Source organism: Octopus sinensis, linkage group LG3 (assembly GCF_006345805.1).
Source record: "Octopus sinensis linkage group LG3, ASM634580v1, whole genome shotgun sequence".
Taxonomy (NCBI): domain Eukaryota; kingdom Metazoa; phylum Mollusca; class Cephalopoda; order Octopoda; family Octopodidae; genus Octopus; species Octopus sinensis.
The window spans coordinates 25,392,946-25,418,874 of record NC_042999.1 but is presented as its reverse complement, the minus strand read 5'-3'; the positions used below and the strand labels follow the sequence as shown (position 1 = coordinate 25,418,874).

The window sequence follows — 25,929 nt, the reverse complement described above, 5'->3', positions numbered from 1 at the left end:
CTTCTGAAGATCTGCTCGAAACTAACAGTGCCAGCAAACACAAATATGCAAGCGAAGAATTTCTGCTCTCCCCTTTCCACCAGCGTGGGTTAAAATCAGTAAACACTATGCTTTTTTCGGTAAAATCCGAGGCATTAAATAGAGAGAGATGAATTATAATTTCAACAATTGAGGGTAAAATTAATTACTTATTAATCAATTTCACCAAGTATTCAGTATGCAAAGGGACCATTTAAGGCGAATTCAAATTATTACATTATATAAAAGGGCTTAGTAAAATAAATTACTTTGCCGCATACTGAACTCATTAGAAATAGTAGCTAAAAAAAACTTTTTTAAAACTATTTCTAATACTTAAAGAAAACCTCTCTCATATAGTGTTTGCTCAATTCAACTCACGAAAGTATGGGGGTAAAGACATTAAAAAATCAAATGCAAAGGTTATTTGAGAACTTTTAACCCACGCTGGTGGAAAGGGGAGAGCAGAAATTCTTCGCTTGCATATTTGAGTTTGCTGGCACTGTTAGTTTCGAGCAGATCTTCAGAAGCGATAAGAAGCCGAAAGGGTATGCTCCCACTTTCAGTGTTTTCAAATCCAAACCAAGGAGTTCTGAGCTGATGATAGAAATGTCGAGTTGACTAATCTTGAAACGTACGTTCTCAAATAACCTTTGCATTTGATTTTTAATGTCTTTACCCCCATACTTTCGTGAGTTGAATTGAGCAAACACTATATGAGAGAGGTTTTCTTTAAGTATTAGAAATAGTTTTACAAAAGTTTTTTTAGCTACTATTTCTAATGAGTTCAGTATGCGGCAAAGTAATTTATTTTACTAAGCCCTTTTATATAATGTAATAATTTGAATTCGCCTTAAATGGTCCCTTTGCATACTGAATACTTGGTGAAATTGATTAATAATTAATTAATTTTACCCTCAATTGTTGAAATTATATATATATATATATATATATACTATATATATATATATGGTATGTTACAATTATTCAATAACCAAGATAAAGCTCTGAGTTTCGGATGCCGAGGTGGAAATCCACAACTCCATCTCTTCGGTTATCTGGCCATTGAATAATTGTCACATATTATTTTACAGATAAATTTCCTCTAGTTACATAATATTGAGGTCTCTTTCTTTCTTTTGTTATTTTACCGTTTTTACCAATATATATATATGTATGTATGTATGTATGTATGTATGTATGTATGTATGTATGTATGTATATGTATATGCATATGATTTAAAAGTAAAATTGAAATGAGGGTAAAAATTGGATATTAATTTGATAACATCAATTTAACACCAGTGGTTTAGCATATAAAAAACTGAGGTTCAGTAAATAGCATTACATACATATAAGAGGGAATTTTACCACTATGTGGAAACCCTTATACTAGAACAAGATCTGCTAGCAAACACCAGATTATATTTGTATAGACGATCATACTGAAGATCTACTGTTAAATTATGTAAGTAAAATTACGTAATTTGTTGATAGTAAAACATTTGTTTATGATTAATCTATATTTTGTTACTTTTCATTGGTCTTGCTCGCTTAGTTACTGGTGTTTGCTAAATTTTCTAGAGAACAATTCTTAATGGTTAAGACCATAGCAGATCTTCTTCTACCATAAGGGTTTCCACATAGTGGTAAAATTCCCTCTTATACGTATATAAATGTATATGTATATGTGTGTATATATATATATATATATATATATATATATATATATATACATGCATAGGCACATACATACATCCATAAAGAAAGACAGACAAACACGTATACATACATATCCATACATACATATATATATATGTATATATATATATATATATATATATATATATTATATATATATATATATAAATTAAATAAAAAAAAAGCATGTAAACAGGTGCAATGCGAAGGAATGAACAATTCCAGCAGTATCATTAAAACATAGAGAGATATCTATTTGGACAATTAGGAATTAAGGCAGTGGAGGGGGGAATGGTTCAAAAGCTTTAAAAAATAGGAATGTGAAATTAGTAGACAAAGAAGGGAATTAATTGGTAGGAAAAAAATAGCATGGGTGATAAAGGTGAAAATTACGGTTAAGGGGAGGTAATGACAAGGCAAGTGACTTAAATTGGGAAAATTATAATATAAAGTCTACCTTCTGAACTTTTTTTACATACAATGTCCTAAGCGGTTTTCGGCCACTTACTACATATACTACTTTTCCATACTTTTATTTATTTATTTATTTATTTATATCAACCCGTATAACGGTCTTAATAGCTTGCCCTTTGTTTTTAAATTTACCTGTCTAGTTATAATCGAACGCTGAACCTTGGTTAATCCCATTACAGTCAATAGGTGGTTGGACTTTACACCATATCAATAAGTAAATAACTTAAATTACTTGTTGGGCATTTTATTGTGATAAAATATTAATTAGTATTAAGAACTATTGTGATTACTTCAAAGCATTATGACACTCTCACTCTCTCTCTTTGTTGAAGCCCATTGGCGTACCACTTTATTACTTATCCACCCTATTACCCCCATAGAAAAATCAATCCACAATAACTATTTTAATTTTAACTACTCAACGTCCCAAAGCGACACATAAGCAAAATGATATGATTTTGAAATATTTAGCCTTTCTTTTTCCTCTTCTTTCCTTTTCTCTACTTTTATGCATGTATTTTTCTTCACTCTGATGAAGCTCTATGTTCCCCAAATCGGATGTATTACCAAATATGATGAATATTATTTTTAGAATTTTCAGTGGCAGTAACATATGACATTGGAAGCAGAAACAGCTGTTAGATGGAATGCAGTCTTTTTGTATTGAATTTTAAAATAATAGTTGATGTAAGCCAATTGATGTTGATCAATATTTCTCCAGGTTCTGTTTACTTTAAATTTGATTCCTGATAAACTCTGTTCATCTTTGTCATTACCTGTAACATATGAGCATATTATTGCTTGCATATGCGTGACCAGAGTTAACATAGGTAATTATCCCTTAGACGGTTATTCCAGCCTCTAACTCTACTAACTTTTTATATATATACATACATATATATACATATATATATATATATATATATATATATATATATATATATATATATATATATATATATATAATAATAATATAATAATAATAATAATAATAATAATAATAATAATAGGGTGTCAATCCAAACTTACAGGGAAAAATTAGATTTAGGATTAAATCCAATTTAACGGTATATATATAAATTAACTTAGTGATAACACCACTATTAGGCAAATAAACAATGAAAAACATAAACCAACGCAAAAAAACAAACATAATTGATATAATATACAAAATATATAAAATATATAAATTTTAAATTTTATATACTTTGTATATTATGTTAATCATGTTTATTTTTATGTTTTGGTTTATGTTTTTCATTATTTGATTTGCCTAATAGTGGTTTTATCACTAATTTAATTTACATATATATATATATATATATATATAATATATATATATATATATATATCTATATATATATATATATATAACGGGAAGCTTACGAAAATAAACAAAAGACGAAGGCAGGTGGAGTACAAACAAACAATTGTATTAGTATGCCGCTCAGAAATAGAAATAAAACAAGTCTTTTACGTTTCGAGCCTACGCTCTTCAACAGAAAGATACATAGAAAATAAACACGGAGAGAAACAAGGAGAGAAAAAGAAGGCGTGCAGGAGCTGACGATTTAACATGGCTGTCTGATTTCGGCCAGAAGTCACAGATCAGACGTTAGACGCAAGAGAGATAGTAGTGGAGATAACAAGGTCAAATGACCTCGACCCAACATAAGGGTGCGTGTGCGTATGAGAGAGTATGTATGTGCGTATGAAAGTTCTGGACGTGTGTATGTATGTATGATGTGATGTGATGTGTAATGTCGTATGGTGTAGTGTAGTGTAGTGTAGTGTGGTGGGAGGTGGGGAAAGCCCATGTGGGTTCGGCTGGGGGTTGGGGTAGAGTGGGGGTTGTAGGGAGAGTGAAAGGGGAGATGGGGTGTGGGATCGGCTGGGGGTTTGGGTAGAGTGGGGATTGTGGGGAGAGTGAAAGGAGGAGAGAAGAGAGAGGGAGGAGTGGAGGAGGGAAGAGAGATAAGGGGGAGAGGGGAGGAGTACGGAGGAGAGATAAGGGGGAGAGGGGAGGAGTACGGAGGAGAGATGAGGGGGAGGGGAGAGAGGAGATGAGATGAGTGGGTGAGAGGGGGGAAGGAAGGAGAGGAGGGAAAGTGAGTAGGGGTGAAAAGATGAAAGACTGAAGAGTAGTAGGAGTCGGGGGGAAGGTTAGATGATAGGGGGCGGTTAGATGAGAAGGGGGGGGAAGAGTTGAGACCGAATGGCATAATAATAATAATAATAATAAATTGAGGGAATATTAGGAGTGGCTGTGTGGTCAGTAGCTTGTTTACCAACCACATGGTTCCGGGTTCAGTCCCACTGCGTGGCACCTTGGGCAAGTGTTTTCTACTATAGCCTCGGGCCGACCAAAGCCTTGTGAGTGGATTTGGTAGACGGAAACTGAAAGAAGCCCGTCATATATATGTGTATATATATATGCGTGTGTGTGTTTGTGTGTCTGTATTTGTCTCCCTAGCATTGCCTGACAACCGATGCTGGTGTGTTTATGTCCCCGTAAGTTAGCGGTTCGGCAAAAGAGAGCGATAAAATAAGTACTGGGCTTACAAAAGAATAAGTCCCGGGGTCTAGTTGCTCGATTAAAGGCGGTGCTCCTGCATGGCCGCAGTCAAATGACTGAAACAAGTAAAAGAGTAAAAGAGTAAAGAGTGAAGAGTAACCTACAATTAATATAATAAGCATTTCCTTTTCTTCTCGAGTCTCCTCTTCTTTTATGCATGTATTTTTCTTCACTCTGATGAAGCTCTATGTTCCAGGTCGGAACATATATATATATATATATAAGTTTAACAATTAAGGATAATCTCTTAATAAGGGATCTTAACAAGAAATTATCGGGTAGTTAGCGTGAAAACCTCATAAAAGAAAAGAATTCGAAAATAATTTTTTTCTTTTGAACAAATTAATTATATCTATATTGTATAGAGGGCATTATTACACATAAATGCCTCACACTAAGAGGGACAAAGTCATTACTACCATTGGTAGTAATGACTTTGTCCCTCTTAGTGTGAGGCATTTATGTGTAATAATGCCCTCTATACAATATATATATATATATATATATATATATATATATATATTCTTTTAGTCTCTTTTCCTCTCTTTTACACTATTTTACTTGTTTCAGTCATTTGACTGCGGCCATGATGGAGCATCGCCCTTTTAGTGGAATAAATCGACCCCAAGGTTTACTCTTTGTAAGTCCGGTACTTATTCTAACGATCTCTTTTGCCGAACCGCTAGGTTAGGTTGGGGGGAAAAACTCAGACACATAAATACTTATATATATATATATATGTATATATATATATATATTATATATATATATATATATATAATATATATATATATGTGTGTGTGTGTGTGTGTGTGTGTGTTTGTGTGTGCATACATACATATGTATATGACGGTCGTCTTTTAGTTTCCATCTACTAAATGCACTTACAAGGTTATAGTAGAAGACACTTGCCCAAGGTGCCATATAGTGGGACTGAACCCAGAACCATGTGGTTGGGAAGCAAGCTTCTTACCACACAACGACTCCTACATATATATCTACACACACACGCACACACATATATATATATATATATATATGTACATATCAACATGTATATTACATCATATTCACAGAACACACACAGAGAAAAAAAAACACACACACACACTCACACACACTCACACACACACACAGAATATTGTAGAGAGAGAGAATATTCTACAATATTCTCGTAATGAAAACCGATCTAAATGTTCTAAGATATGTTTGATGTCTCTAAGAAAGGCAATAAATCCTAAGTCTACTATTATGAAACCCAGAAATATAATAGCTGTCGTCTGAGAGTTGTAGATTATAGCAAGTATCGTTTGTACGTTGTCGAACTCAGCATAGAATGTCAAACAAATTTGTATAACAGTACTTTTCATAACCTTAATGAATTCACATTGTCGGCATATTTATGGTCAAGCAAATTAAACTCACCAGTATATCCGAATCCTAGTTTGTATCCACCTGATCACTCAGGCAACAGAAGATGACTAGGTGCGAAGGATACTAAACTGTTGCCAGAAAAATTGTTGGAAGCGGCTGAGAGAGCAAGCTATTGCATCTGACACTACAGAGAGCACGAGGATTGCAATAAGAACGAACATTGAGTATGGACGAAACATTTGGCCCAGAGTTGCAACATTTTTCTCAACGATGACCGTGCTGTTTTGTGTATGACACTGGAGCTCTGGTGTCGCGATGGAAGGGGCATCAACCCCCAACATTCCAATACAGAGTACCCAACAGCCTCAACTCACATGTGCTTACCTACTAAATATGAAGAAACAATATATAAGAACGATTCTATATACGAAGAGGTGAAATTTGTAGCGTAAACATTTTGTTTTGTTTTCCCTACAGTTTAAATGTTAAGTTTTCTAAAACACATAACAGTTTTTACATATGTATTAATTTACATTTCAATACATACACATACCTAAATGTGTGCGTGCGTGGTGTATGTAATGTATGTGGGTTCGCTTGTATGTAAACGTGTGTGTGTTTGATGTGTATGCAAATTCATAAATAATTCATTATGCTTGTCTACAAATGTTGCATAAACACCTACCTGATATATTTCATACCATCTTACGTTATGCATTACTATTCATGCAAGATACCAAACTATGTAAGTTAAGCTTTCATTAAAACGTTTGTCGTATATCTAATGATATTTTAATAAAAAAATAATTAAAAGGAAACATGTATAAAATTTCAAAATATCTCAAGTACTCTCAAAACTCTATAATCACATATTTAGAAACATAAACATATACCTAGAAACCAAATTCACATAATTATAAATGCGTATGTGCGCATATACATATATATGTGTGTGCATGTATGTATGTAGGTAGGAAGGTATTTATGGCTGTATGCATGTGTATGTATAATGCATGTATGTATGTATGAATGTATATGTGTGTGTATGTATGCATGAGACAGAGAGTGTGATTGATATGTTTGGTTACACGAATGTGAGAAAAAGAACTCAGTACGTAAAACAGCAAAATCTTGTATTATCTTATATAGCAGCATGAGATTACTACTAGAGCGCCTACACAATTCTCCCAAGAAAATTGGGATCTTTTCGGTTTGAACGGCAGTTTTTTCTAGCGGTGTCATATGAATTTGTCACCCATAATTATGACCCTAGTATCGATCTATTGCATTTCAATCTCTTTTAGAGTAAGGGTTAGTTAGGGTTAGTTAGTTTAGGGTTAGGGGTGGGGAGAGAGGTATCTTTTTTTCTTCACAAATGTAAATAAACCCAATCTGTTTCTTAAACGAGGGACATATTCATACGGCACAGAATGTTTTTTTACCTCAATAGACGTCAGTGATTGGTTGAAATTGCAGAAATTGAAGGAAAAAACAACAAATATCTTACAAACTATAGAATTTTCTCAATAAAGCCAAGAGAAAAAGATGTTTTATAAACACATTCTACCAGTATACGAAGTTTAAAATTTTTTAGTTACCTAGAAATTATGTTAAAAACTGCCGTTCAAACCGAAAAGATACGAAAATTGCCCTCTAATATATTCGAATGATACGATTTGTTGATAATGTAAGCAGACAATTCATAGTTTCAACAAACTTTGATATTTAAACTAGATTACATTACTGTGACACAAGAAACGGCGAAGAAATAAAGTTGCATAAAAGTTGAAGTGATGTGTAACGTGAGCAGTATGGAGAGAATTCATTTCCAATAAAATTATATATATGTGTGTGTGTGTGTATATATATATATTGGCCTGCTCGCTTAGCCAGCGGGGTGGCGTCATTTGAAGGCTAAAACAATGCGAAGAGCATTGTGACCAGCGATGTGTAGCAACATCTGATAGCCTGGTCGGTCACGGTGATCACGGTGATATATATATATGTGTGTGTGTGTATGTTTATATATATGTGTATATATGTATGCATGTATGTATGTATGTTCATATATATATATATGTATATATATGTATATATATATATATATATATATATATATATATATATATATATATATATATATATATATATATAATATATATATATATATGTATGTATATATATATATACATGCACACGCATATATACCGGTTACAGTCTTGCAAAATTATCCTCGACCTTCACCATAAAAGGTAATAAATTTGAAAATTTACTACTAATTTGACTAATCACACGACAACTCATTTTATCTCCTTCACTACTTTTTTGTTCTCTAGCGTGACCTTGTACCAAAACTACACCAGGATGCTCTTTAAAAGTACCCTATAATAATACTCCTATATCAATTCTAATGAATTTTGGAAATTTTGGAAATTTCTTTACTGCAAACGGAATCATTGGACAGATTTTTTTGAAACTTAATTACAGTGTTATTAAAATAAAATGTTGATTTGATCGAAGTGTCTAACAAGAAATGAAATATTTTTCAGTTTGCGGTAAATCTCATTAAACGTTCATTTAACAGTAACAGAAGAAACGCATACTCAAGAACATGCATTATATTTCATGATTTTTCATTTCTTTACAGATAATTTCCGTGTTTCCTTGGTTCTTAAGAATTTTGCCACGCATACCAACCAGGTCACTTATCTGTGCTGATCCTGACTAAAGTAACGTAAGTAAACCAATTACTTATTAGTTTTAATTTTAAAAATGTAATTCTAGTCCAATACGACAATTATCGTTCTGACTATCATAAACATGTTTCATATGAACACAGGATAAAGATATTTTCTAAGAGTTCCCAAAATTCAGGCCAAAATTCTAAATCTAATCGTCAATCTGTCTCCTTTTTTGTTTCCCCACTTCTAATCTGATTATCCTATGGATGTGTGTTTAAGAACAGTTTGTTCGGCAAGGTTGTGCTTTGGGGGTTTACTGCTATTGCATGGATATTGAGTTTGTTTCTCCTACTTTACCCATGCGTCACCTAAATCCTTGTGGCTGAAATTTGATAGGCAAACAATTTGTTGGAACGGGCCAGAAGAGCATTCACTATTTTTGGTTGTAAATTAAATTCCTCTCCTTTTTAACAGCAACACCTGGTCATTCTGTAATCAACACTACTCTCATGCAGTTTAAAACCACCTCTTTGTCCTTGGGTACCCTTAATAGAATGAAATCTTTTGTAACTCGGTTAACACCACGATTTGGTCCTTGGATTTGGTCTCAGAGGATTTCGAAATCTATTTCAATTATAAACTAAAATTCTAAAATTAATAGTTCGTCTGCGACAAAACCATTTCGTACTCTTTTACAGCTGCTTTTCTGGTGGCTGCTATATTTTCTATTTCGCTTTAACACAATCCTTCGATCTGTATTACGGAATGAATGAAATATTGACGAGTTATCCAAATTTATGTGATGATTTATTAACAACAATAACAACACAACATCAAAAAGAAATCTCTCCCAAGTGGACTTCCATTCATCCCTGCGTCGATAATTCATAAGGGTCAAGTAAATGGTTATACCGTATATGCTGCACACTTGTTGGTTGAAAATAACATCTTTAAATTCGTCTAAAGAAATACTGAGAGACAATTGGATAGTTATATATCTTCGGATAATTAAGAATTATTCCAATCAAGAGAAATGGTAGAGCATATTACGATAGATAATAAAAAGCACACTTTTAAAAAGATATTTTTAGTTGAAAAAAATTGACAATCATTTGTAGAGCGGTATTACGAAGAAACCTGAAAGTAGATGTGTTACCAAAAATAAAGTTGGTGAAAATAAAATAAGACATAAGTTACATAGCAAATCTGCCCGAAGTAAAGGGAAAACGTGAAAAACATAAGTAAAACTTTCTTCGTTACATAAACCAAGCATAGCAAACCTTTTCGAGAAGTAGGCCGCACGATATGTGGATCATCATCAAGAGGACCTCATCCCTAATATAAATTCAAGGCAATTTTTTGTGAGGCGTGCCATTCAGAAAGTTTTCCCATGACTTATCTAAACAATAGTTATCTTGTAAAATATATCTCAAAAACACATAAGGGTAATATTCCTTCCTCTCAGTTATATCCGATCATAAATTTAGCATATGGCATCATCATGCATTGATTTTAAGTTATGACCTTATGTGTTACAATGTAAACATGCCATACTGAGCAGGAAGGTCGAATATTAATGTCAGCTTTCAAGATTTCCAATATTAAAGACGCAATTCACTTTCAAGGATCTAGCAACAATTAACACGATTTTTCAATTAATGGAAGCAAACTAAGATTTATTAGACAAGAACATGCAATTATTTTAAATTTTGATTTACTTCTTTGCTTCATTAATCTTTATAAGGATAGAATAAGATATTTGCTTAGTCTTCGATGCGGAGATTAATTTCAAATATACAAATATTAAATTAGTGAGTTGAGCGAATTGATTTTTAACTATTGCTATAAAGACGTGGCCTTGTGCTTATATTAAACATCGATATAATCAGAAAAGTTACCAAGAATACCAAGAAAATAACTACCAATATATCTGGGATAAATCTATTAACTTATCGATCATTCTTACATAGTAAACTTTACTAAGGAGAAATTATTCGATATGCACTGATAAACATGTATATATTTACACACAAACACACACACACACATACGTACACATACACACACATACACACACACACACACACACACACACACACACACACACACACACATACATATATATATATATATATATATAATATATATATATATATATATATATATATGTATGTATATATATAAAATCAAATTTTGTATTAAATGCAGCTCAATAGTGTAAACATTAGCAATATCACATACTTAATCTATGTTGTTAAACAAGATCAGCTTCGGTATTACTGTTTTTAACATTATACGTCTTTAAAGGGATCTCTCTCAGACTTAATACCGTAGCTACAATCGTTTAACTACACACACAAAAGAGGTATATGACACTGCTAACATATATATGTGCGTGTGCGTATGTCTGTGTGTGTATGTGTGTGTGTGTATTGGGTTGGCAAGAAAATAATTTCGGTTTTTTAGTGTGAAATAAAAGTCAGTTTTTCCATACAAAAATAAACTTTAATCGGTTATATATTTTCCATTTTGATCGATAACCTTTTGCCATGTTTCTAGCAACTTCATGATTCCACTCTCATAGAACTTCTGATCCTTATCAGGCAAACACTGAAGCAAGTGCGATTTCGTTATTGAAAAGTTTTGCAAAAATCGAAATAAATGGTATTCTAATGGTGCAAGGTCAAGCCTATGTGGTGGATGTAACCTCACTTTCCAACCAAGCTCCAATAATTTTTCACGAGTTAGAAAGACGTGCGTAGTCTAGCGTTGTCATGGTGGAACACGATTTCTTTACGATTTGCCAATTCTGGCCGTTTTTCTTTAATTGCTTCCGCCATTTTCATTAGTCGTTCACAGTAAACATCTGAATTGGTCATTTGGTTCTTTGGAAGCAGCACTAAATACACAACACCTTGGTAATCCCACTAAAGTGACAGCATGACCTTTTTTGATGCAATTCAGCTTTCTATGTGGTCTGTGCTGATTCATTACGCTTCGACCATGATTGCTTTCGATTGATGTTATTGTAGACAATCCATTTTTCATCACCAGTGATGATTCCTTTCAAAAAAAGGTCGATTTCATTCCATTTGAGATACATATCGCAAATATTGATTTGTTATGTTAAGTGAATGTCTTTCAAATTATGTGAAAACCACATATCGAGCTTCGTAACTAGTCCAAGACATTTTAAGTGATTTTCAAGTGATGTGTGTGATATATTTAAACTCTCTGCACTTTCTTGCACAAATATATGACAATCAAATTCAAATATGGCTTTGATTCGGTCATCATTAACTTCAGTAGGGAGACCAGAACGTTGGTCATCTTTGATTGAAAAACCTCCAGAAAGGAATTTTCAAACCATTTCAGACACGTGCGCTCTTTTATGCAATCAACACCATAAACTTCACGTATTTCTTTGTAAGCAGCAGCATCTTTCTTACCTTTACGAAAAAAAAGCAAAATATGGCGAAAATTTTAGTCGTTGCTTTTCAGGGTCAAGTGTTGCTTTACTGGGACGTTTGATTGATAAAACTATGAAACCTTTCTCTAATGACATATAGCTGTCTTTAATACAGATGGATACATCGTAGTATGTAATTACAGATATACAAGAACACGAGAGGGACACTGCTGGCATATTTTGATTATAGATTAGCCGCACTAGGGGTGACCTGGGGTTAAATAAAAACAGCAGATATGCGAGTCGACGAAATATCCTCATCATGTTAGAGATAGTGTGCAGGTCTTCCTCAAATGATGACGAACCGTCTAAAATATAAATTGTACATTACAAAATATCTTTATATATAAACGTGAGGTTGTGTGCTGTCTGTCTCCTACGATTTAGATTCCTAACTACTCCCACATTTTGCGGTGCAGTTTAACCAAAACCGGGTATCTTATAATCGTGATTCATATCGAGCCCTTCTGGGTATTAGCGCGCGTCTACGATGAGTCTACGATTTAAAAAAAAAATTACCGTCATTTTTTTCCATTTTTAATGCATTTTTGGCATATATAAGGGAAGTAACTCTCTAAAAATTTATTATTAAATCTCAGAACGTAAAAAAGCTACAGTAATACCCCCCCTTTGTGGTTAGCCATATTGAGATGGCTATTATACTTTACATCTCTAAAAATGCTTATATAGTTATTTCCCTTACAAACACGAGCAACGCCGGGCGACACTGCTAGTAAGACTATGATATATAACGCTACGTTGTCTTCGTTCGACGGATCCGGCGCCTTTCGTGGAAGCTTTCGCCCGCTCCTTAGGACCGACTGACCCGTGCTCGACCGCGGTTGGCACGGAACTCTTCTCCACTTCGGTCTTGGAACGTTTTTGCTAGATATGACCAATTAGGACTGGCAGATGGGAAACCAAGGTAACAACCTAGCGAGGCAACCTCTGTATAGGTGCTCGACTGTCAGAAAGAGTTGCGAAATTTTACTCACATTAGACACCACTGTTTAGAGAAATAATGAAGTCAAGACACATTTGATACTGTAGTCCAAGCTATATTATGTCTGAGACATAAGGCGGCGAGCTGGCAGACACGTTAACGCGCCGGGCGAAATGCTTAGTGGTATTTCGTCTGTCGTTACATTCTGAGTTCAAATTCCGCCGAGGTCAACTTTGCCTTTCATCCTTTCGGGGTCGATTAAATAAGTACCAGTTACGCACTGGGGTCGATATAATTGACTTAATCCGTTTGTCTGTCCTTGATTGTCCTCTCTGTGTTTAGCCCCTTGTGGGTAGTAAAGAAATAGGTATTTCGTCTGTCGTTACGTTCTGAGTTCAAATTCCGCCGAGGTCAACTTTGCTTTTCATCCTTTCGGGGTCGATAAATAAAGTACCAGTTTCGCACTGGGGTCGATGTAATCGACTTAATCCCTTTGTCCTTGTTTGTCCCCTCTGTGTTTAGCCCTTTGTGGGCAGTAAAGAAATATATATTATGTCTGAGAAACCTTGTGTCTGTAACAGCATTAACCATACGTCTGCTCAAAAAGTTATTGACATGGAATTAAAGAACAACAAAAAACAGCAACATTTTGGAAGAAAGTTTTCCAGCTGGAACAATATATTTCAGCGCGACATTAACCTTTCCATTTGTACATGTTGTTATCATGCTGCTATCAGCATGATATCCCAGTGAATCATCTCACAGCCACCTCGTTATATAGTTCAGTTATCACTTGATTTAACACAGCATTGATATCTGTGACGACACATGGTTTATAGATATTTGGTAGTCTTATTACACGCAAGAATGTTCATTCAAATGTTTGCATTCTTTTACATGCTTGATAAGATACAAAGCTATGTATTTGTATATGAGTGAGTGTGTGTGTGTGTGTGTGTTTTGTGTGTGTATCTGTGTGTTGGTGTGTGTTGGTGTGTGTGTGTGTGCGTACCTGAGTGCGCGAGCCTGGGATATGTATTAGGTTAGGGCTACAAACCAGCAGACGAGCGCTCAATATATGTAGACGTAGCGTTTAGTTATTCGAGAGAAACTTCACTCGTATAACAAGCGCACACACATGCATACGATCCAACGAATGCACTTTTATGTGGTCGCTTGCCTTGCGAGAAGCAGCAGCCACATTCCTGCATATTATTACACCCTACCATTTTACGAAAAAGGAAGGACACATATAAGATAATGTAACGATGAAAATCCGCCCCCACCAGATTTAAAGTTCATGGCTGGACTGTCATGCACCTTCTGTCTCCCCGAATAAGGCTGACTATGGAACTAAGCAGCAATACACTCTGTGTGTGTGTGTGTGTGTGTGTGTGTGTGTGTGTGTGTGTGTGTGCATGTATGTGTGCGTGTGTGTGTGTGTAATGTATAAATATATGTATGTATGTATGTATATATGAATGTCCGTTTGTGTTTGTATGCTGGGCGGGCTAAAAACTTCGTTCACCTTTTTATGCTAAAATAGGACACACAAAGCGATTCATTCAATCAAAGGTTATGATTACCGCTTTGTTCCATCAACCTCTGTCGCTCCTGAAAAGAAGTGTGCGGCCAGGCATTCTCGTGATGAAAGGCAATGCCCTTACGATTAGCAAGTACTGTGCGCTTCTGGTAGATCGCTGCGTTTAATTCGTCCAGCTGGTCACAGTTGACATCCGAACTGAGACCTGTCGTTGGGACGAATCAACAAATTGAAAGTATAACCTTCTTCAGGTGAAGTCCTACTTGGGAGATGGTTGGTGCTGAGTCGTCGCGCTTCAACTATGATCGATCATTTGCGCTTCACATTGTTATAGACGATCCATTTCTCGTCCCCTACCACAATTCTCTTGTGAAACGGATCGTTTTCTTCACGTTTCCACAAGGAATCCTGGATGGGAATTCGTTGGGTGAGGTTAGCCTCATTCAAATAATGTGAGGCCTAAATATCACACCTGCTGGCGTAACTTAATTGACCAGCTGGTTCCCAACACTCGATTTGGATACTTGGGACGGGGTGGGATCTGCGACTATCCTGGTCGTATAGCGGGTGCTGATATCACTAATCTAAGTTGGCCGGACAGAGTGAGGTTCATCTTGAGTCGAAAAATTTCCCGACCGAAATCTTGGAAAGCACTTCTGCCACACACTTTCCGTAAAAGCATCTTTCATGCATACCGCATATCTTCCTGCAAGTTTCCTCGGCTTTCTTACCATATTTAAAATATAAACATGCATGAGATGTCGATAATATTCGCTTTGGTTCCACATTTTCACGGTGAACCCAAGCACACAATATGCAACTTGAGTGCGCAGGTGCAAGGACAAAATGAATTTCACTACTTGTTAAAGTGTTTCAAGTATAGTGTTGACAAAAACCGAACGGATTTTTGGGCAACCTAAGAAATACAAATATGCAGGTGTGCGTATGTATGTTTATACACACAAGCACACATATATTCACAAACACAGATATATATCCATACGTGTGTGTGTGTGTGTGTGAGTGTGAATGTGTGTGGTGTATATATATATATATATATATATATACATATATATATGTCGTCGCCCAGTTTCATATTATCTTCTTAGAATCTCCTGCAAAATTATACGGTATATAATTTCATTTTATAAAATTAAAAATTTCAAACAAAAGATACAGATCTGAATTGATAAATATAAAAGATATTGAAGTAACATTCTATATTGCATAGTTAATAGGAGAAGCGCGACCTCAAAAAATCTAGCAATAACAATAGAAACAAACACAAAATTGCATCGAATATACGATAAGAATTCATGCCGCTTTTCAAAATTTATATACACATATGAAAAACCCCACAGCACGTATTTAATATGAATGTATACAAAACATTTAAATATAGACAATACATATACGGAATATATATCACACTTATTTAAAATAAAAGATCGCAATGTATTGAAATAGAGAATAAATATTTTCTTTATAATGAAAAATATATGAAATACTATGGAGAGTTTGGGTTTCATCTTTCTTGAATATCCAACATGAAATAAATCGGCCATCTTAGGTAAACTGCAATATTATTTAATATACAAAATACACTTATTTCAAAAAAAATTCCATCTCTCTCTTTCTCTCTCTCTCTCTCTCTCTCTCTCTCTCTTCTCTCTGTCTGTCTGTCTGTCTGTCTGACTCTCTTTCTCTCTCTCTCTCTCTCTCTCTCTCTCCCTACAGACACGCAATATGTATATGTATGAGTACGTCTTTAAATCTTTATATTATATATATATAAACATCCAGACAGATGATACAATAAAGCGACAAGAAAAAACAAGGACGGGTCATCTGGAGTTTTCTTTCGTCAGTCGAGTTCCAGATTATCTTTGCAATTTCAACAGGTTATACTAGAGATTGTTCCAATCTGACCAGCCCCAAGGAAAATCTAAGTTAAGAACGCTAGATTCCTTGGAAGAAAGCAGCGAATGTATACGAAAACAAGGACGAAAAAAACGGAGAAATGGTAGAGAAATACAAATGCAAATAACAGGACATTAACAACAGGTGTCTTTCGATTAAGGACGAATTAAATTAAGGTGATGTGTTGTTAATGTCCTTTTATTTGCATTTGTGTTTGTGTGCCATTTCTCCGTGCTTTTTTTTTCTTGTTCCTTTGTTTTATCATGTCTGGATGTCTTGCGTTCTTGTCCCACTTTTTGTATTCTTTTTTATATACATATAGCGGCATACGTACACCTTGGTAGCCATATATGTATAAATATATATATATATATATATATATATTATATTGTATATATATATATATATATATATATATATATATATATATATATATATATATATATTATATATATTTATATATGTATATATATATATATATATATATTATATATATATATTTATATATGTATATTATATATATATATATATATATATATGTATCTCTCTCTCTCTCTTTATATATATATATATATATATGTATATATATATATATGTATCTCTCTCTCTCTCTCTTTATATATACATATATATATAATATATATATAATATATATATATATATATAATATATATATATATATATGCATATATAAATCTAAAGAATGGTATATTTCACATTATGTTATCTCTATGGAAAATACTTAACAAAAGCAATACCATCTCTTAAAGGCAAAGAATAGAGTAATAAATATATATGTAGACTGCATCCACATACGATAACAGAATTTTTCTTTTAAGTATTTTTTCCTTCAAAGAAAAATGCCAGCTGAAATATAAATTCAATACCCACTTGAATATCTATGAAACTGGATCCCCAGTGCGCCAGAGTGTTGCTTAAATTTTATCAACTGAATAATTTTCCTGTCTTTCTACAAATACAGATGCTTCCCAGTAAAATTACTTTTTACTCTAAAAACTAAAATCAAATTGGACTAGGTTATTTTGCACATTGTTCTTCATAAAGAGAATTTTTATCATTTTGTCTAACGTATCGAGTCTCATAACTCTGTTACATATGATAATATATCTAATATATTGTCTGTAATTATTTAAATGCTTTACACATACACATAAACACGCACAGAGGAACATGAACACAGATATATATGTGTTTGTGTGTGTGTGTGTGTACATACATACATATCTATTACAGTCACTCGCAGAGATACACACAAACACACACATACACAGGTACAGGCGTAGCTGTGTGTTAAGAATCTTGCTTCCTAACCACTTGGATCTGGGTTCAGTCCCACTACCAGCAGCCACCCTCATATCCCAAAGCAGCACTACATCTTCTCGGCAATTGATGTAGGCCTCCACGTTTAGTTTGAGGCCGTGTGGGAAGATAAATGGAGGCATAGCTTCGCCATCACTAGTGACCACTCCAAACACCATAATGCTAGCTGGACGTTTGATGTTTATTACTCTTGGTACGTGTTTTGGGAACACGACAAGCCAACGGTTGTTCTGCGTATTCACTATCTGATCCTGGCAGAAATTTTTCTCGTCTAAGAAAAACCAAGGCACGTTCGATTGGAGGGGATGCTTGAGTTTGTTCAAAGGCTTCGTAGCGCGGTATTTTCTTTTGTCCTAGATGGCTTGGGATAAAAGTTGGTCCTTTTTCATCATGTATGAGGAATACCGAATGTCTTCATGCACTACCTGCCTGATAACAATCTCAGAAACTCCCATATCCCTAGCGATGGACCTGATTAACATAGAGGGATCGATGTCAATAATGCCCTAGATCTCACCAAAAATGCAGGAGTTCTGTATTGATCAGAACGATCAGTGAGTTTTCCTAACTGCCGCTCCTTCGTAATCATCATTAAAATCATCCAAATCTTTCTGCACCCAAACGCTATGAAATATTCGTACTGGAGCGTCCGGTGCCAATGCCAAGCAGTACAGCATGTGTTTCCAAATTGCTGGCAGAGTGAATTGCGTCATGGTCCTATTTTTCTGACAGACGGTGTCCAACCGACCCTGCTATACTGTGTAGTCGTCAAAATCAAAAACAAACATGCGCACGTGCGAAATTAAAAATATAAAATGGCGACAATTTGCCCATCGCACATAGTATATAAGTTATATATATATATATATATATATGTATATATATATATATTTATCTACATACACACACACAAACACACACTCACACACACACACACACTTATATATATATAATCAAAACTAATGTTTAGATATGAAATTTTAAAAATTCAACCTCCAAGCCTTATTTCCGGTATGTCCCTAGTAGTGTACCGAGAGATTACGTTCCCCACTTAAGGCTACAATAAGTCATCCGCGGTTAAAGGAGTTTGTTGGTTGGACCTACGTTAGGAATACCTCGGTGCATGTTGAGTATATTCTAAATGAATGCTACGGACGACAAAATGTACTAGTAACTTTATTTATCACGATGATCGTTTCGGCATACTTCTGCACTGACGCATAGTGGGTAGGGACCGATATAATAAAATTGAATGCAGCCCACAATGCAGAAGAAACCTCATCTGGTGTCATAATAGGTGTCTAAGTTAGAAATTTTACATTACGCTCATAAGTGTAGCTGGATGATGTTAATATTGGTGTGTTGGTAGTAGTCGCTTCCAAAAATACATTGTGGTATATATTCATAGCTCAACAGCCTGGAAGTGGTTGTTTGTTGTTTGTTTGTTCCTTCTCGAGCCATGCCTGGCTCATAAGGGCCGGTTTCCCCGTTTCTTGGCGTACAGATTCCCCACCTGGACGGGACGCCGGTCCGTCGCAGGTGAGCTGCAACATGCAGGAGGAAAGAGTGAGAGAAAGTTGTGGCGAAAGAATCAGCAGAAGTTTCGCCATTACCTTCTGCTGGAGCCGCGTGAAGCTTAGGTGTTTCGCTCATAAACACACATTGTCCGGTCTGAGATTGGAACCCACGATCCCTCGACCGCGAGTCCGCTGCTCTAACCACTAGGTCATGTACCTCCACACTGGACGTGCTTGATAAGAAATAGAATGCAAATAATAAAGAGGTAGGTTTTAATGACTTTGAAATGAAAGCCATTGATAGTCGGTTATGCCTGTATATGTACCTGTATATATGTATATATTTGTTTTTATATACAATACATATTTACATATATATAGTATATATATGTGTGTGTGCGTGTGTGCATGTGGGTGTAAAAGTAAACACAAATGGCGTTTACAATTTACGTCAGCTGTTTCGGTAGAATTTTATTAATGCATTTTATTATACATACATACATGTGTGTGCATGTGTATATACTTGTGTGTATCTGCATATGCATGTCTGTATGTATATGTACGTGTACGTATGTATGTGTATATGTATATATATATATATGTTTATGTGCATAAGTATGTGTGTTTGTATATGGGAATCTGTGGGTATATGCATATGTATATGCATATACATGTGTGTATATGTATATGTCTATATGCAACCCACGCATGTGTGTACGTGTATCTACTGCACTTAAGTTAAATACGAAGAAGGGTGATGACAGTTTTATGTTTTCTTCTTTGGAATGAACCCCTTCAATCAGATTTTAAACCGAGAACTTTTCTGTTCGGTTAGGTGACCTTTTAATTTACCTATGGCTACAACTTGTCTGTGATTCTTACGTTTTTTCGACGCCAGTGAAGCATCCTAAACTAATTTAGATAAGTTCAATTTAGATAACGTGTGTTTGTAATCTCTATTTCAAATTTGCCTTTTTTAGGCCACACCTAATTCTATTTTCCTCTATATTAATAGTTGAATGTTAATTTTGTATCAACCACTGATCCAGCAGGCGTTGGATCTGTCAAGGTTAATGTAAAACATATCACCTGTTTTAAAATCTAGCCTGTTTCAAATTTTACCACACCAAGGGCCAACCCAAGAGTCAGATCTACGGCTTAGGTCGGATTTGGTACACGTATAGCTACAATATCCTCGCAACACCTGATGTATTCAATGTTGTTTACCTGACTACGAGCTCTGTGTTATCGTATCAAGCCATTCCGCCGTTCGTTCTATGTGATGATGTTCTTTGATCCTATTGAATCTTTATAACCAAATCATGTATATATATATATACAGATGCAGAAATTAATTTATGTAGGTATATATATATATATATAGGGAGAATTTACGAAACAAAACAACAAAAGACGAAGACAGTGGTATACAAAACAAACAGATGTATTAGTATAACTCTCAGGAATAGAAAAAGTATTTTACGTTTCAAGCCTACGCTCTTCTACAGAAAGTGACACAAAAAAAGGAGAGAAACAAGGAGATAAAAAGGAGAGAAAAATGTGTGTAGTGGCTAACGATCTATCATGGCGATGATATACATATAATGTATGTATATATATATCATCATCATCCTAGTCAGGTGTCGCACTATGCGATGCTGTGGTCATCGAGATGTCTTGCCACCCTCTTCTGACCTCTACCCCATGGACAGCTGAGAATAAAGACAATCCTGTGGCTGCGATGTCTTTCAGCAAAGGGTGGCCTACCGTTCACCTTGCCATTTATAAGCGTTCGTTCAAGTCCATCCCGGCGCATGACGTGGCCAAAGAACCATAGCTTCCGCTTCATGATGTTTCGCCGAAGCGTCATCTCACAACCGAGCTTTTCTAGTAACCAGTTGCTCGTCCTTCTCTCCGTTCACGACACTCTAAGGATTCTGCGGTAACACCACATTTCAAAAGCGCTCACTCTCTTCTCGTCAGCCCTTAACATTGTCCACGAATTCGCAGCCATACGTCGGAATAGAGAAAGTGGCAGCCCGAAGTAGCCTTATCTTCAACATCATTGACACGCCACGACTCTTCCAGATGTTTTCCATTCTTGTACCGCTTGCCTCGCTATCTCGAGCCTTCTCCGTATCTCTTGTGTACTTGATCCCCTGGTGTTGATTGTGGATCCCAAGTACACAATATCATCCACTTCCTGATTCATCTCTCTGTCTACGGTGAAGTCACCTTGGTCTGTCCTGTGCTTATCCACCACCAAGATCTTTATCTTCTTTACATTCAGGAATAGGTCACTCTGCTGCAACACTCACACTCAGCCCTTCCCCTATAAATAACCTATCGGGCAGCCTTCAAATACTTCAGGGGTGGCTTGAACCACGACCTCAAGGGTCGGTCCCTTCCAATTCTCGGTCACTTACTTCTTCCTCTGTAAAATCGACATTATCTCTTCCATATGATAAGTTAAGGCTGCTGCTATCCAAAGTACGTCGTATCCTGCTGGTATTTCTCCACGGTAACTTTTGCTGTTCTTCTACCCAATAACAGTGGTAGTAAACTAATTTCCTCATTTTTAGTGTTTTTGTTGATAGCTCTTTTGCCGTGTTTTCATTAGCGAACTGTGCTTCTTCTACCACGTCCAACGTACACGATTTTATTCCAAATAGGTGCCAGACACCTTTCAATTATTTCACTTTTACAAGATACAATTCTTTTTTTCTTTTAGGTTGTACGTTTTATAAACTACCGTTCTCGCAGCTATGTTATGTACAATTTCCTGCGGAGGGTGTAATTTCCTATCATTTCCGTTCTTTTTTAAGTAGATTTCTGCCATTGTCATTTCTGACTTTATCATATTCCCGCCTACGGCGGCCGCAAAGCTTGCTTTGCATTATCTGTTTCTTTAGCTGGTACTTCCTCCATCTCTGGGAATTCTTTGTTAGACATTACATTGAATTCCATAACAGAAAAATGAATTCTTTCGATAGGAATTGAAAAAATACTTATGGCAAAAAATACTTTTTGCCAAAATTATTGCCAAAAGTAATATTTTCTACCCTGCAAAGGGTAAAAAATGAAAGAGTTCAAATCACGAAAAGTCCAACATCAGATGGTTTCGAACAAAACTTTCAGAATTTCTGCCTCGCAGGGCGACAATTACAGTTCACAGATGAACGGTAGTCCAAATTTTAACAGGTACAAAAATCAGTGCAATAACAAACAGTGCAAGAACGAGGAAACATAGGAATAACGCAATTAGAACTCACAAACAAGCAGCAGCCAACACCAACATGTAACTAAGAGAGGCAACTCTGAACGAACAGTTGAAATATGTGACAAGCATATTTCAACTAGCCTAAATTGTGATCACTCCGATCGGCGAACTAGCTGAAACATTAGCACGCCGGGCGAAATGCGTAACCGTATTTCGTCTGCCGTTACGTTCTGAGTTCAAATTCCGCCGAGGTCGTCTTTGCCTTTCATCCTTTCGGGGTCGATAAATTAGGTACCAGTTACGCACTGGGGTCGATGTAATCGACTTAATCCGTTTGTCTGTCCTTGTTTGTCCCCTCTGTTTAGCCACTTGTGGGCAATAAAAATATATATATATATATATATATATATATATATATCTATATATATATATATATATATATATATATTTAAAAAGGAGATGTGGAACACGAGGTGTGATATATAAAAAAGGAAATGAAAAAAATGCTGACAAAATAATTTGATTAATTTAAGTAATTTAATTAGGTGAAAGTTCTTTTTACCGGTTGCGCATTTGTTATGCTTATCAAAAGTTTTTAGGAAAAAACTTTTGATAAGCATAACAAATGCGCAACCGGTAAAAAGAACTTTCACCTAATTAAATTACTTAAATTAATCAAATTATTTTGTCAGCATTTTCTTCATTTCCTTTTATATATATTTATATATATATATATAATATATATATATATATATTATTTACATATGAATTAAATGAATGTCAAGAATATTAAATATTGTTAAATACATCTACTAATGTGTACGCTTTGTGTATTTCCTGGTGGCTGCAATGGCGTAGCGGAGTATATAACTCTTATATCGCCGGTGTGTTAAGACTCCTTAGAGCCATGGACAAGCCTGATAACTCACCCTCAATCCCATTTGGGAGTGATGGACATTGATGTTTCGCCCTTTTTGTGGCTTATCAACACCACCTACCCGCCTGGGTTGAAGGCGAGTCAGCTAGCCAGTCCAACGACTTATATGTAAAATCATGAGCTGGTATGCCTGGAAATTGCATACCTAAGAGAAAAATTACGTATAACAAAAGCAGCTCAAGTATAATAAATATTGTTAAATACATATATTAATATATATGATTTGTGTATTTTCTGGTGGCTGCAAAGGCGTAGCGGAGTATTATAACGCTCATGTCGCCGGTGTTAAAACACCTTAGAGCCAGGGACAGGCCATATAATTCACCCTCAGTCCCATTTGGGAGTGATGGACATCGATTTTCACCATTTTTGATTTGTCGACTACACAGTATAGCAGGGTCAGTTGGGCACCGTCTGTAGCAAAAACAGCGCCATGATGCAATTTACTCTCCCAGAAATTTGGAATCGACAAGTTGAACTGCTTGGCATTCGCACCGGAAGCTCCAACACGAACATTCCAGAGTGTTTGGGTGTCAATCTGAGAACATGTACCGAGAGTAATAAAAATTAAACATCCTGTCAACATCATGGTGTTTGCAGTGATCACTAGTGATGGTAACATTATGCCTCCATTCATCATCCTACACGGCCTCAGACACAACACGGAGACCTACATCAAGTGCCTGAGGGATGTAGTGCTGTCTTGGGATAAGAGGGTGCCTGCTGGTAGACCCTATGTCTGGTAGTAGAACTCTGCATCATGTTACATAAGCAGGAGAACCCACTCATGGCTATCAGACAATTTCTGCGACCACATCACCTCTAACATCTGGCCACCTAACTAACTATCCAGACTGCAACACCCTTGATTATATGTAAGGCGCAGTTGATCGAGAGACCAACAAAACTCCTTGTAACACCAAAGATGAACTGAAAGCAAGCAGCATTCACCAACTTAAATAAGGATACCCTCCAGGAGAGTTGCAAGAGATTCCGAAGTCGTGTGGAGGCTGTGGTTGAAACCAAAGGCGATTATATAGAATAAATTTACGCTTTCGTACTTCAAGATATTTTTATATAATTTTGGTAAATATATCTGTTAAGATGAGATTTCAATGTTATTTTCATTTTTGCGTAATTTAGACGACAATATATTCACCGCACACTTGATATATATATAACACATTTAAACACATACACACAGTACTGGCAATCTAATGTCTGAATCATGTAAAAGATAGAAGATATATAGTTATGGGCAAGAGTTGTAGAAATATATGACAAGGGCCTATATATATTAAGACCGATATTATTCTTATCAGAACTCAGCATATTAAGACGTCTTTTATATCATTAAATACTTAACTGTTGCGTCTAAGTTTCTCTGTATATCGGTATATTCGGTTTGTTTTCTTTTATAAATTTAAGTTGCTACTGTTGCGATTGAATGATCCAAAAGTGCCAACTTCTGGTTAGTGCTTTTGAAGAAGTTCTCCAAGTAGTTTGTGACGTTGAAGCAAGCAGAATAGCAGAACAGCAGTGGCAGGACAGCACTGTTGAATGGTGGTGATGGGGATTATATTTTGGTAACATATTGTGGATAACTAGATGGGACAGGCATACTGAGGCTTGTATATGTACGCCTGTATGTACGTGTTTGTGTGTGCTCCCCAGTTTGTGTGTGTGTGTGTGTGTGTATGTATGTGTGCGTGTGTGCTGTGCACATGTATGTGCATTTGTGTGTTGCGCGCGAGCTTATGTTTAAAGGTGTTGTATTTTTAGAATCTGTCAACAAAAGTTAGAAGAAAAACGGCGTTCTGAATTAATTTAATAGAACTATTGCAGCAGCTTGTTCACTAAAGTTTACGTTTGTTTTTGCCAGGATATAAAGTTAGGAAAATGGGAAATGTATAACGAATATTTTTTTTAAGTATACATAAATTAAAAAACGGAGGTAGTTGAAACTTGTAAATTATTTACATAAACGGTTTTTAGTATATAGCATCCAAAACAAAGTTTACCACAACCTAAAATTGCTAATTTTATGGATGTGGAGTTATGACTAAAATAGTTTTCAGTAATAAATACTAAATTAAACTGGCTAGAAAATATTAGGAAGTGGCTATGTAGTAAAAAGTTTGCTTATATGATTCCGGGTCCACTCCCATTGAGTGGCACCTTAGGTGAGTGTTTTCTACACTTGCATAACGTCTCGG

At 35.4% G+C, this 25,929-nt stretch overlaps 1 protein-coding gene across 4 annotated transcripts in view; it reads left to right on the top strand.

The window, feature by feature from the left end:
• LOC115209874 overlaps nt 1–25,929 on the top strand; it is an 845,616-nt gene that overhangs the window by 706,139 nt on the left and 113,548 nt on the right. For 3 of the 4 annotated variants that reach the window (XR_004998167.1, XM_036500912.1, XM_036500913.1), the window contains exon 6: nt 8,790–8,876. The gene's annotated coding sequence lies outside the window, so the exon portion shown is untranslated. Of the gene's footprint in view, nt 1–3,927; nt 3,939–4,713; nt 4,716–8,789; nt 8,877–25,929 lie in introns of those variants that run through there. The other variant, XM_036500914.1, reaches the window with a different exon arrangement.